Consider the following 13,353-nt stretch of genomic DNA (forward strand, 5'->3'; position numbering starts at 1 on the left):
TTTAAGATGGTATCCTGTACCAGGTGACATGATCACATGACCCTGCAGTGTCAAAGCAGCATCCCAGGAAACTTCTCAGGCAGGAGGGAGATTAGTAACTTCAAAGTCCTATTGTCCTTCCTAATGGCCCATCCAGGCTGATTGCATACTGTCTGGTGGGTGTTCCCCAAGTACATACACAGTTGTAATAGTTACATAGTCAATATTCCTAACTTCAGATACAGCAATGATACATGCATAAAAATTGGATAATCACATTCAGTAAAACATAACCTTTCCAATGATACCTCACATGACCCATCTTGCATAAAACATATTTTAATTATGCCATATTCATATCATGACCATATTTCTATGAAGAATATGGGGCATAATGTCACAATAAGCTTTCATGATTTTTTAAAGAGTTTCTCTCTTCTGATTGTGAAGAAATCATTTAAAATCCTCAAACTTATACTTTTCCCATAGTGACTTTTCCTAAAAATCCTTGGATATTCATGATGATGATTTTTCCATTACACATTATTCAGTAAATAAATGTATCTTAAAATTTACACATCAAAATGACTAGAGACACTATATCTTGCAGAGCACAAAGGGCCTGGTTGGTTTTGCAGAATCCAGAAGGAAAACTTCTCTCGCAATTTATTCATGCTGATGTCCCTTATGCTACTACTAATTTTTATGCTCTGTTGCTGATGCCAGGGCATTCTCTTGGCCCACAGTCAGCAGGCACACTCTGATTCTTCACATGCCAAGACAAGAAAATCAAGTTCAGTCCTCAAAAGAATTTACCATGTATTCTGAGGATCAGCAGATAGCATTTCAACAGGACATTGTTCAGAATGATTTTGCCCTTCTCCACCATCACTTTATTGTGTAATAAGGGCTTTTAGGAACTCAAACATGAAACAAGAAGAGGAGGATTTTCTTTACAGTTGGTCACAATGGGTAGACAATTAGTGACCTGCGGATGGCCTGTGCCGGCTGACTCGGGGCTCACAGGGCTTGGGCTAAGGGGCTGTTTACTTGCTGTGTGGATCATAGAATCATAGAATATCAGGGTTGGAAGGGACCTCAGTAGGTCATCTAGTCCAACCCCCTGCTCAGAGCAGGACCAATCCCCAACTAAATCATCCCAGCCAGGGCTTTGTCAAGCCTGACCTTAAAAACCTCTAAGGGAGGAGATTCCACCACCTCCCTAGGAAACCCATTCCAGTGTTTCACCACCCTCCTAGTGAAAAAGCTTTTCCTAATATCCAACCTAAACCTGCCCCACTGCAACTTGAGACCATTGCTCCTTGTTCTGTCATCTGCTACCACTGAGAACAGTCTAGATCCATCCTCTTTGGAACCCCCTTTCAGGTAGTTGAAAGCAGCTATCAAATCCCCCCTCATTCTTCTCTTCTGCAGACTAAACAATCCCAGTTCCCTCAGCCTCTCCTCATAAGTCATGTGCTCCAGCCGCCTAATCATTTTTGTTGCCCTCCGCTGGACTCTTTCCAATTTTCTCACATCCTTCTTGTAGTGTGGGGCCCAAAACTGGACACAGTACTCCAATGTCCAATAGAGGGGAATGATCACGTCCCTCGATCTGCTGGCAATGCCCCTACTTATAGAGCCGAAAATACCATTAGCCTTCTTGGCAGTAAAGACACACTGTCAACTCATATCCAGCTTCTCGTCCACTGTAACCCCTATGTCCTTTTCTGCAGAACTGCTGCCTAGCCATTCGGTCCCTAGTCTGTGGCAGTGAATGGGATTCTTCCATCCTAAGTGCAGGACTCTGCACTTGTCCTTGTTGAACCTCATCAGATTTCTTTTGGCCCAATCCTCTAATTTGTCTAGGTCCCTCTGTATCCTATCCCTACCCTCCAGCGTATCTACTACTCCTCCCAGTTTAGTGCCATTTGCAAACTTGCTGAGGGCGCAGTCCACGCCACCCTCCAGATCATTAATGAAGATATTGAACAAAACCGACCCCAGGACCGACCCTTGGGGCACTCTGCTTGATACCGGCTGCCAACTAGACATGGAGACATTGATCACTACCCGTTGAGCCCGATGATCTAGCCAGCTTTCTGTCCACCTTATAGTCCATTCATCCAGCCCATACTTCTTTAAGTTGCCAGCAAGAATACTGTGGGAGACTGTATCAAAAGCTTTGCTAAAGTCAAGGAATAACACGTCCACTGCTTTCCCCTCATCCACAGGGCCAGTTATCTTGTCATAGAAGGCAATTAGGTTAGTCAGGCATAACTTGCCCTTGGTGAATCCATGCTGACTGTTCCTGATCACTTTCCTCTCCTCTAAGTGCTTCAGAATTGATTCCTTGAGGACCTGCTCCATGATTTTTCCAGGGACTGAGGTGAGGCTGACTGGCCTGTAGTTCCCCGGATCCTCCTCCTTCCCTTTTTTAAAGATGGGCACTACATTAGCCTTTTTCCAGTCATCCGGGACCTCCCCCGATCACCATGAGTTTTCAAAGATAATGGCCAATGGCTCTGCAATCACATCTGCCAACTCCTTTAGCACCCTTGGATGCAGCGCATCTGGCCCCATGGACTTGTGCTCGTCCAGCTTTTCTAAATAGTCCCAAACCACTTCGTTCTCCACAGAGGGTTGGTCAGCTCCTCTCCATCTTGTGCTGCCCAGCGTAGCAGTCTGGGAGCTGACCTTGTTCGTGAAGACAGAGGCAAAAAAAGCATTGAGTACATTAGCTTTTTCCACATCCTCTGTCACTAGGTTGCCTCCCTCATTCAGTAAGGGGCCCACACTTTCCTTGACCTTCTTGTTGCTAACTTGCTTGGGCTGCAGCCAGAGTTCTGGGACCCTTCCTCCTCACAGGGTCCCAGAGCCTGGCTGCCATGATGATAGAGAAGGGCAAAATCATTCTGAACAATGTCCTGTTTGAATGCTAATGGGATGTTTAATTGTGGTGTAGACATTCGGGCTCAGGCTAGAGCCCTGGCTCTAGGACCCTGCAAGGTGACAGGGTCCCAGAGCTCGGGCTGCAGCCCAAGCCTATACCACAATTAAACAGCCCATTAGCCAGAGCCCTGCAAGCCTGTGTCAGCTGGCACGGGCCAGGTGTGGGTGTCCAGTTGTGGTGTAGACATACCTAATAGGTGTTTCTTAAAGAAAAAAATAGATTTAGGTCTGATGCTTAATGACAGCCTTTTGTGCCTAGTATATTTATGAAACAATATAAGAATGAGTAGTGCTTTAAAGATTTCCTTATAATGTGTTATGATCTGTGAACTTTTGGATTATCGATCCCACAATATGGGACATATGAGAAAGTAAAGTCGCTTTAATCAGATTATCCAGTTGTTCCCATATTATTCTCAATTGTATAGTTATTGAGAGTTTCATAGAAAACAGGCTCCTTTCTTATGCTTAATTCTCTTTTGGAATTGTGTGTGTGTGAGAGAGAGAGAAATTTATGTTGGTTGACACCTGCTTTAGAGTCATGTCATTTGAGTTTTCTGCATAGCGTTCACAAAGATTGGCCACAAACAGTTCACTTGGTGCTAATTCCTTCAGCATCAACCTTATAATGATTAATTCAGCATATTACAAATATTGATTAAATTTACTGAGACTGGCTCATAAAACAGAAATATTATACACTGTGATAATGGCTATTTTACATCAACTAAGTGTTTTCAAGTTATTTTTGTCTATCCATATCAATATACTTGCACTATCTTCTTAATATAGTGACTTAAGTAATGAGTCATATGCTGTTTTATAGGGCTTTTCCTGAATCATTTCTCAGAGAGGGAAAAGGTGCTCAGAATGAAAAGCTGGCAGCTAAGTGCCTTATCTTTTGTTATAGTTAATATTTTGGGCACATTAAACATATTTCTTCCTCTCTTGTTGCTGGAAATGCACATTGAAAAGGGCCATTGTAGGCATAATGTGGCTCTGTTGCTCATTTAATCTGATGAACTGAAGAACAACATACGCTACAGTATAGCATATATAAGGTTCATAATAGCTGGGTAAATTAGGGACACTTGAATGCATTTGATTCTCAGACTACAGTTATTTCTCTCTTTTTGATCATGTAGCACAGCCTTTTCTGCCAGGCACACAACTGAAAGTGCTTATTCTAGAGAAGAAAAGGACAGTTGGACAGAATTCAAACCCTTCTTTAGAGAGTCTCTCACAGGCAGATTCTTAATTCATTTCTTGTGTCCTGGAGTAGAGAGCATGTACTTTGTTTTCCTGTCCTTGTGCTAATGCATATCATACCCATTGGTCTTCCTTGGATCATAGTTCTATTAAATGTTTGAAGAGGAGTTCTTAACTTTCCAAGCCTTTCTCTCATCTTCTGCCCATCTTTTGGACTGACTTAGAAGACTTGTCTTTAGGGTGCAGTGGGAGATTAAAATACAATTTCTATCTTTTTATGTTAGGATCCATCACCATAGTATCTAAGTGCATCACAGGTAAATTAGATCTGCATGGCAAGGTCCCAAATGGACTTCGTGCATATTCTGTCCCTCTGCTTTCCCGGGTATACCAACCTTTCTTGTTATCATGGGAAAGCTTCCTCAAAGAGAAGGGTCTTGCAAAGAGTTGCTGGGGCTCAAGCAATTTTTTTACTTTCATAACTGACGCAGCAAGCCCAGAGGTGCCAGGGCTATGAACTGCCAAGCCTAGAGGTGGGGCTCAGCCCTGGCATACCCTGACACAAATTAAGAACTGGTCTTGCAACATACCCTTGCTCAGACTCAATTAGACTGACCTCCTGTGGGACCTAGTTTCAAAGCCAAAGACTCAGCAAAAATGCTGATCTCTTGCTCTCATGTACTTTGTTTGGGTTTTATGAACTACTAAATTGTTCCAAAGGAGCGCAGCTGTTTTGGTGTTTTGGAGATGTGATCACTGACCGATTGATGGCTCTGAAGATCAGGATCAGACCCATGACCTTGTAATGGAAGTAGATGCTGTGACAGTGGAGGGATTGGAACGTTATTCTTTACAGAGCTTTTTCTTCCTTCATCCTCAGTACAGATTTTTTTTTATACTAACCCCTCTTTCAACTTGGTGCTTTTAAACTGTTTTGTCAGCATCATGGCATTTTCCTGTACAGCTTCAGATACTATATCAAACCACTGTAAAACAAATTTCACTGTATGGAAAACTAATTGCTAGTTTAACTTCTTGAACTAACCATCTGCATAGAATTGCATGCAGATACAATAGTCCATCACTCAAAGCTTTGCTCTGATTTGCCTTGGTTGTGGGACAAGATATTTAATCATTCACATTACAGCTAAGGAGTGTCCTTGAACACCCTACACTCCCCCTGAAGCCAGTGGGGTATAAAAAGAATGCAAGATTGAGCCTGAAGCCAGTAATCACTGCCTTTTTAATATTTTCCTTATACACATGTTGAGCCAAATTCTACTCTCCATTACAGTTTAAATTCACATTATGGTTTAAATCCACAGTAACTTCAAGGATGTTGTTCTAGATTTACAGCAGTCTCCCTAAGGGCACAATTGTATCCAATGATATTAAAATCTTAATAGGAAAAAAAAGGTAAGACACAAATAGAATGCTAAGACTAATTATTTCTTTGGCTTTAATGTGTTAGACAGCATTTACCACATGCAGATTCTCCCTTAGAGGCCCCTGATTCTTGGTCAAGGGTTCTACTTTCTCTTAGGATCTTATCCAGCAAATAGCTAACTGCTGGCCCATTCCAGAAAATGTAAGGTTCCCCATTAGAGATAACCTGGAGTTTAGCAAACTATAATTTATTTTGCAAATTCTACATTTTATTTCATGTGTCTTATTCCTGCCAACTCTTTCCCTTGCATGTGTCATCTGGGTCAATTCTAGAAAAAAATAGGGATTTTATTATCCTCAGAGATTTTCTCTTTTTCCTGAATTTGACCAGGAATCTATCACTTTCTCCTGTGTAAGAAAGGGGATCACTAGTACAAATGCCCCATTGCTGTAGTGATACATCCTGTCTGATAGGGGTCCTAGAGCTATTTTCTACATCGATTGATGTTTAACCTCTAGGAAACCGTCTTTTCAACAAATGTATTTGAGTCACGTTTATATTTACTTGAAGGAACTCCTAGAATCTGGATATTTCTTCTGCTCATTTGATTCTCTAGCACCTCAGCTTGTTGATCAAGGTTCTGAGTTTTATAATGGCATTGTAAAATAAGCAGGATTTTCAATACTTTCAGATCCATTGGCATTTTCTGCTGGTTCTGTGCAGTGTTTGCAGCTAGTCAAGGTGTTTCTCATTGAGATCCATATACATTAGTAATCCTTGTTGACAAAGTTTCTATTTTACTTTCCCTCAAAGCCATTATTTTATGGAGGCCCTCAGGCTTTGCAGGGTTTTTTCTCAGACGAACATTTGTGTAATACTCCCTCTTGCTTTGATGGAGATTGGTGCAGGAAATTGGGTTCAAGGCTCAAAATCCAGCTACTTTCTGTTGCCCCAGTGTCTACATTCCAGAATATAACTGCTTCTATATTTAATTATGGAATTTTCTATTCTTCACAGCTCACTAATTGGCAGTTTTTTGTAGGTTATATAGGATTAGTACATATATACACTTGTGTGTGTGAATGTTCATTGGTAGCTAATGGAAAGAGGCATGAACATGCTCTAACCCAACAAGCATTTGGAAATTGAAGAAATGTTTGTGAGCACTGTTTTTGCATTATCCACCAAGTCTAATTATAATCACCAGGTTAGTCACACTGGTTCATGGTTATAACCTTATCTCCTTCCTTTAGCATTAGCTGTCCTTACTTTTTTTAAAAAATTATTCTGAAATTCCTTGCTTGTGAAAAGTGCTGGATTGACTGCACTGAGGACTAAAATTTGTGTGCAACATAGGTATAGCACAGAATCCCCTACCAGCATTCCTGCCCTTTGATCTGGAAAAACAATTTCTAAGGATGTGAAAGTAGCTAAGTGCCTATCTTACTCAGTCTTTCCTGGAAGTGGCATCTGTAGTAGTGTTGGTTTCTATGCATTCCATTTGTCCAGTCGGAACTGGATTGAACACCTGTTCATTTCATATGGGCCACCAAAAAGACTAACTGGTAAAAATGAATTTTAAACACAAACTAAACTGGATTTGGACCCAGGAATATATAGAGGAAAGGTTCATCCTTTAATGGCTGCTATCTGGCTTGCCTTAATGTGTTTTCGCTTACTTATAATTATTTCACCTTGCTCAGTCTGAGCTGAGCATGGTCTTTAAAGATTTTTCCAAGCATGCATAATCCTCATGCTACAATAACTATTCTGAGAGGATGATTACCTGCATCATGCCCATAGAATATGGGACTAGTGTTGCTGTAACTAATGCAGTAATTTAGACAGTATTTACAGTTTTCCCAGGAAACCATCCCTTTTAAGAATGACCCAACCAGCTGTTTTGCATTTTAATACAGTTCTTGAATAGCGCTGTATTTTTGGAGAACAGACCGAACAACTGTTTAATTAATTTAACTAGGTTCAAAGCTGTAGCTTCCATTAGAGGTATACTTTCCAGCATTGATTGCTGTTCCATTGTGAAATATAATGCAGCTTCCACTTCCAGATTCTTAAGTGGAGGAGAATGATCTCAGCAGAAAGCATGACAACTGAATGATGAACCTTGCTCATTTTGATACCTGAAAAGTTTAGAAACTTGCTTTCTTCTTTTGCTTGCTTGATTCTCCCACAAGCCAAAAGTCAGTTTTGTCAGCACATGTTGTGAGGGGTGTGAAAGCAAAGTAGGGGCAGATCAGTGGGACATAAGGTGGCAGAGATAAAGGGCATATTCTGCTTTCTGTGACATGTTTGTAAGTGATGGGGAAATTGAAGAAGTTTCTAAGGCCTCCATTGGCTAAGTGTTCACAAATCCATATTGGAATTATCCAGACCTTAGAAGAGTTCTCAGGAAAGGATGGGGGATACTTCCTCCCAACTTTCAGCCTGCAGGGAGCTCTATTTCCCTCCTTCCCCCAGTCTGTCTTCATTCTCCTCTCTCCCAAACCTGCTTCTTTCTTCCCCATCCCGAAGTACCATAGTAACACCTACCTCTCACCACCCCCCCCCCCAAACTCATCTCAAACCCTTTACCCATGCAGTGAAGATAAACCATAATGTGCTTGAATGGCACCTGTCTCTGAGCACCCAGGTGCAAGCATCTCCACTGCAAAGCCCTACCTGTGTTACTGTCCTCACTGTGTCTGCACCTGCCCATGTGGGTCTGTGGGTTCTTTGCACTCTAGGGTTTTTCCTTGTCAATTGTGAGATAAAGTGTCTGTCTTTCCAGGGGAATTGTGGGAAGGCATTGAAGGAATATCAGCACTCAGGTGATTTTGCCTGCATCCTCACTGAAAAGTGGGCAGGTTCCACCCAGAATTAAACCAAAGCCCGGGCTCCAACCTATACCTCCACCTGGGTAAGCTAGTTGGGGCTAAAACACCTCCAAACCCAGTCACAGATTTCCCTGCATGGATGGTAGGGAGATTTGTGTTGAAACCCAGGTAAGAGCTCAGGTTGACTGTGCAGTGAAGCCATACCCTTACACACACCTCTTCCCTGTGGCTTGTTTACCCAGTTTGTTTACCTGCCACGTCCACAGGTTCGGCTGATCGCAGCTCCCACTGGCTGCAGTTCGCCGCTCCAGGCCAATGGGGACTGCGGGAAGTGGTGCGGGCTGAGGGATGTGCTGGCCGCCGCTTCCCGCAGCCTCCATTGGCCTGGAGCGGCAAACCGCAGCCAGTTGGAGCTGTAATCGGCCAAACCTGCGGACGCTGCAGGTAAACAAACTGACCTGGCCCGCTGGGGGTTTACCCTGGTAGGCCACGTGCCAAAGGTTGCTGATCCCTGAACTAGCCTATATTAGCATGGGATTGTTCCATCTCTTAACTTCCATGGGCCCAATCCTGCCAAGTGTTGAGTGCTCTCAACTCCATTGACTTGAGTAAGATCTGAGAGATCAGATCTGGTCATTCTATGATATATAGCAGTGGTTCTCAGCCTGTGGTCTGCAGACCCCTGGGGATCCACTGACTATGTCTAAGGGGTCCGTGAAAGGTTATCGTTACCATAGAACTGTGGTTTTCAACCTGTGGTGACTATGTCTAGGACTTCCAAAGGGGTCCTCAAATGAAAAAAAAGGTTGAGAACCACTGATATATAGAAAACATAATTTTTGGGAGGGAGTTAACCAAACTTTCTTGAATTCGCAGAAAAGTCTTGTGTAAATCCAAGTTTTGGATTAAGGTTTAAATTAGTTTCTAGCTTATTCCTTTCTAGAAACAATGTGAAGAGATTGAACCAAACAGGAAAGAACTGTTAATATCTTTATGAATTAGATATTCTTTTTTTTTTCCTGTAGAAGTTGCTCCCACACTGAAGCATGGCTATTTGAATTACCTATACATTTTGTGGGCTAGTCAGGTATATGTCACCAATTTGAATTAACATGGATTCTGCAAAGTATTTAAAATTAACTCATTCAAATTATTCCCCACAAGGTTTATGCAGTGTTGTAGCCATGTTGGTCCCAGGATAGTAGAGACAAGGTGGGTGTGTTACGAGAAAACTGGACTTGACATAACCCACAGCCATCTTGTGCACTTAGTGACCAAAAACTGGAAGTGAGAACACCACTTAGCAAGAAGAAATTTGGCCTTGCTTACACAGACAAAAACAGGTGCTGACAAGGTTAGCTGACCTGGCTCTAAGTGCCTGTGTCCTTAAGTTTCTTCCTAGAGCTGCTTTGCTGATAAGTAGCAATTATGAGTTCTTTGCTGTTGCTCAGAAAATGATCATCCTATTAAAGATTACTTTAAGTTATGCTTTGTTTTAAGTTACTTATAAAAAATTAGATAGAAAGTGTACTTTGAGAAAAGTTTGAATTTTCTAAGAGCAAAAAGACAATAATATTAATCTCCCCAGCAGCTAGGAGAAAGCAAGTGGCAGCAGCAGAGTTCCAGCCAGCCTATCACCTTGGATTTTGGATAACTATTTGGGGTGCTTCTAGGTTATTGATAGTTTTAATATGTGCTTTGTACTCAATAAGAATATGGATTTTTGAGTAAAAGCACACTTGTGTGTATCAATCATTTATCAGATGGAGGTGCTGTGTTCCCTCACTCATTTATTTCCTGACACTGCCTGAAAAACAGAGATTGGTTACCATAGCTTTGGGTTCAGATAACCCTGGGTAATAGGCGAAGTAAGATCTTTTTTTGGACCAACTTATGTTGGTGAGCGAGAAAAGCTTTTGAGATTACAAAGAGCTCTGCTTCAGCTGAAGAGCTCTGTGTAAGCTTGAAAGCTTGTCTCTCTCACCAACATAAATTGGTCCAATAAAAGATGTTACTTCCCTCACCATGTCTCCCATATAGGTTTATGGGATTTTCAATCATTCATCTATAACAACTTTATCATAACATTTTTGCTGTGTAAATGTTATTTCAGCTGAGTAGATGTGTTATTTAAATCATGCAATAGTATTTACTTACTAGTTATTAGTTAACATTCATAATTCAACATAGTCTGGGTTTATGCTATACTGCTGGAAATGATATTTAATTTTTCATAATTTTATCAGTATATAAAATGAAAAGCAGACACCAGCATAATCCAAAACAAAAATAGAATATATTTCACAGTATGACTGCAAGGAAGTAAATTTAAACAAGTGTTGTTGCTTCAAGTATCTGTGATTGATATTCTTTCCCTCTGAAACATAATAATGTTGCTAGGTATATAAATCACCATGGGGTGTAGAATGACATGTTCTAGACGATCAGACCTATTTAGCCAAGCAGGCACTGTATTACTTCATCTTCTCAGAGCCATAACTTGAGACATAACCCTTAGGCAAAACTAATCCAATTCCTCTTCTTTCCCTGTCTTTATTCTCCCACACTCTCTGGGTTTTAAAACACAATGTAATGGGAGACAAGCTAAAATGTAAAATATAATGAAATAAGTTGAAAATGAAGTCCATTTGCTAAGAAATGCCACCGTGGGCTAACATTAGACAAAGTAATGACATTAATAGCTTACAGTGGTGTGCAGAAAATGCATGTACTATGAAAAGCTTAATAATTCTGGTCCTGTTCTATCCCCAGTTATGCAGCCTGGGCAAAATTTCACACTCTTCACTCAATCAAAATTCCCATTGAAATAAATGGAACTGTTTACAGAGTAAAGTACCATCAAAGAGTGACTTACCCGTTTAATGGAAAATGGAGCGAGCCTTACCTATGCCATAATTAGCTGCTTCCCAGCATGATGGGTCAGGTGACAGTCTGGTGAACATCTGAGCCTCATAAAAAGAGCTAAGAGAACTCAGAGAGTGGGAAGCTCTGAGGTAGGATCTGCAGGAAGCAGGGGACTCCAGTGAGTGGTAGACTGTAAGAAGGACTCCAGGGAAAGCAGCTTAGGAGTCAGCCCTTTACCTCAGAGGAGAGAAAGACTTAAAGGTAGCCCTGAAGGAGGGCTGAAGATTAGCCCAAGAGGAAGAATCTTTTGTTTGTTGGGATTTGGGTTTCTTTGGACTCTTGTTACTCTGGAAGGTGTTAAATTTGCTTAGTTAGTTGGCCAAAGGGCCAAGTCACATTACCAATACTGACCCATGTGGGGAAGGCTGAGGGGACTCATCTTGAAGGAGGAGAGTGAGGCAGAAGAGGATTGAGTGGCCATGCCATGCAACATAAGCAAGGGAATCCCAATCAGTCGCTGCGCAGTTAACCCTCAGAATATCTGAGGGGAAGGCTGATAAATATTATTTTCCCCATTTTGCAGATGGGGAATTTGAAGCAGATAGGATAAATACAACTCAGTGTCAAAGCCAAGATTCCAGTTTAGGGCTTTGAGTGAGTGCCATTTGGTGCTTAGACCATTAGATCATATCAAAAAGAAGTGGGGAACAAATCAGTATAGCGCCTGACCTATGTTTGTTCACAGCAGTCCATATTCTCAACATTTCATGCTAACAATTTACAAAATTCAAATCTAGTGGGATAGTTTGGCAATGACGTGTGTCTCATAAGGAATGTGATACAAATCAATTAATGTGATGGACAAAATATATGGGTATTAGATATATTAAAAAACAATTGTATCCACATACATTCCTTGGATTTATATATTCATTGTTTTTTATTTTTGGTTATTTTCTTAGATTTCATAAAAAAGGCAAGAGTAATGGCCCTAGAATCCAAAGTCATCTGTTTATCTATAGACTAAGTAGAACAGAGGGTTGTCCACACTGAATTGTGCCAATGCACCTCCACCCTGACCTAAAAGGAAAGGAGTTCTAGCTCTATGCCCAATGTTTGGCCTCTCTTTTGAGATTGCTAACAAGGATGCCAATTGTTTTAGTGTAGACCCCACTTACCCTCTAAATGAAAATCTGTTCAAACTACAGATATTCCCTTTTCTACACTACATGAAATTCTCTCTGTTGTACCAGAACATCTGTTAAAGCAACATTAATTGCAGAATGTATTCAATGGTGAATAGAGTTGGGCAAAAAGTTAGCAATTAAAACCTGCTGCCACAAAAAATGTGCCCAGTTACAATCTTGAAATTCAGAAAAGATTTGTTGAATGGTTTGGCTAAGATTTGTAACTCTCTGGTGTAAACTGGACCCAGTTTGAAGTCACCCTTGGCCAGGCCAAATCAATGCAAGCCATTTTCTGATTTTGAAGTGCAGCCTCTCAAAATCACAGCATTGTGTGGTTCCAAACAAAACTTGGCATTTTTAACTGAATTGTCTTTGAGAGTTTGCACTTGTTCAAACACCAGACTCCAAGTGAAACCCATGGAATACAAATACTGGAGGACCTTGTAGAAAATATTTGCACATGTATCAAAACCAGAGTCTTGCATATTCTAATTCAAACTCTGTTTCACAGCCCCTGTTCCTGCAGAGCATCAGCTTACTATCACAATTGGCTCAAGGATATATGGTCACATTATATTATTTCTTCACTTCACTTCTCTTATATTTACCAGTAATCAACCCTATAAAGCAATAATTTATGCATATTGCCTCAGATACTGGGATCTGGAATGAAGCTATGTTACAGATGAAAGTATGATTCACACCTTACTGATTGTGTTGGGCATAAGACCTTGAGTATAGTAGGATTTACACAGATGTTTGATGAGAAACTGCCCACTGTAACATGTTTTCTCTACTAACTCCAGTTGTTACAATACAAATAGTGGAAATGATGTAAATTTTGTTACATTCTGTCTGTAAACATTTATGTGAAGTTGCAATTATCAAGGCCAACTTAATCTTACATCAGCAGTTCCCAAACTGTGGGTCAGAACCCCAA

General features: G+C 41.0%; 1 protein-coding gene across 1 annotated transcript in view; it reads left to right on the forward strand.

Moving 5' to 3' along the window:
• SPON1 (spondin 1) overlaps window positions 1–13,353 on the forward strand; it is a 340,693-nt gene that overhangs the window by 48,588 nt on the left and 278,752 nt on the right. The gene's annotated exons all lie outside the window — the stretch shown is intronic.

The sequence above is a fragment of the Emys orbicularis genome, chromosome 4 (genome assembly GCF_028017835.1).
Source record: "Emys orbicularis isolate rEmyOrb1 chromosome 4, rEmyOrb1.hap1, whole genome shotgun sequence".
In the NCBI taxonomy this organism is placed as follows: Eukaryota; Metazoa; Chordata; order Testudines; family Emydidae; genus Emys; species Emys orbicularis.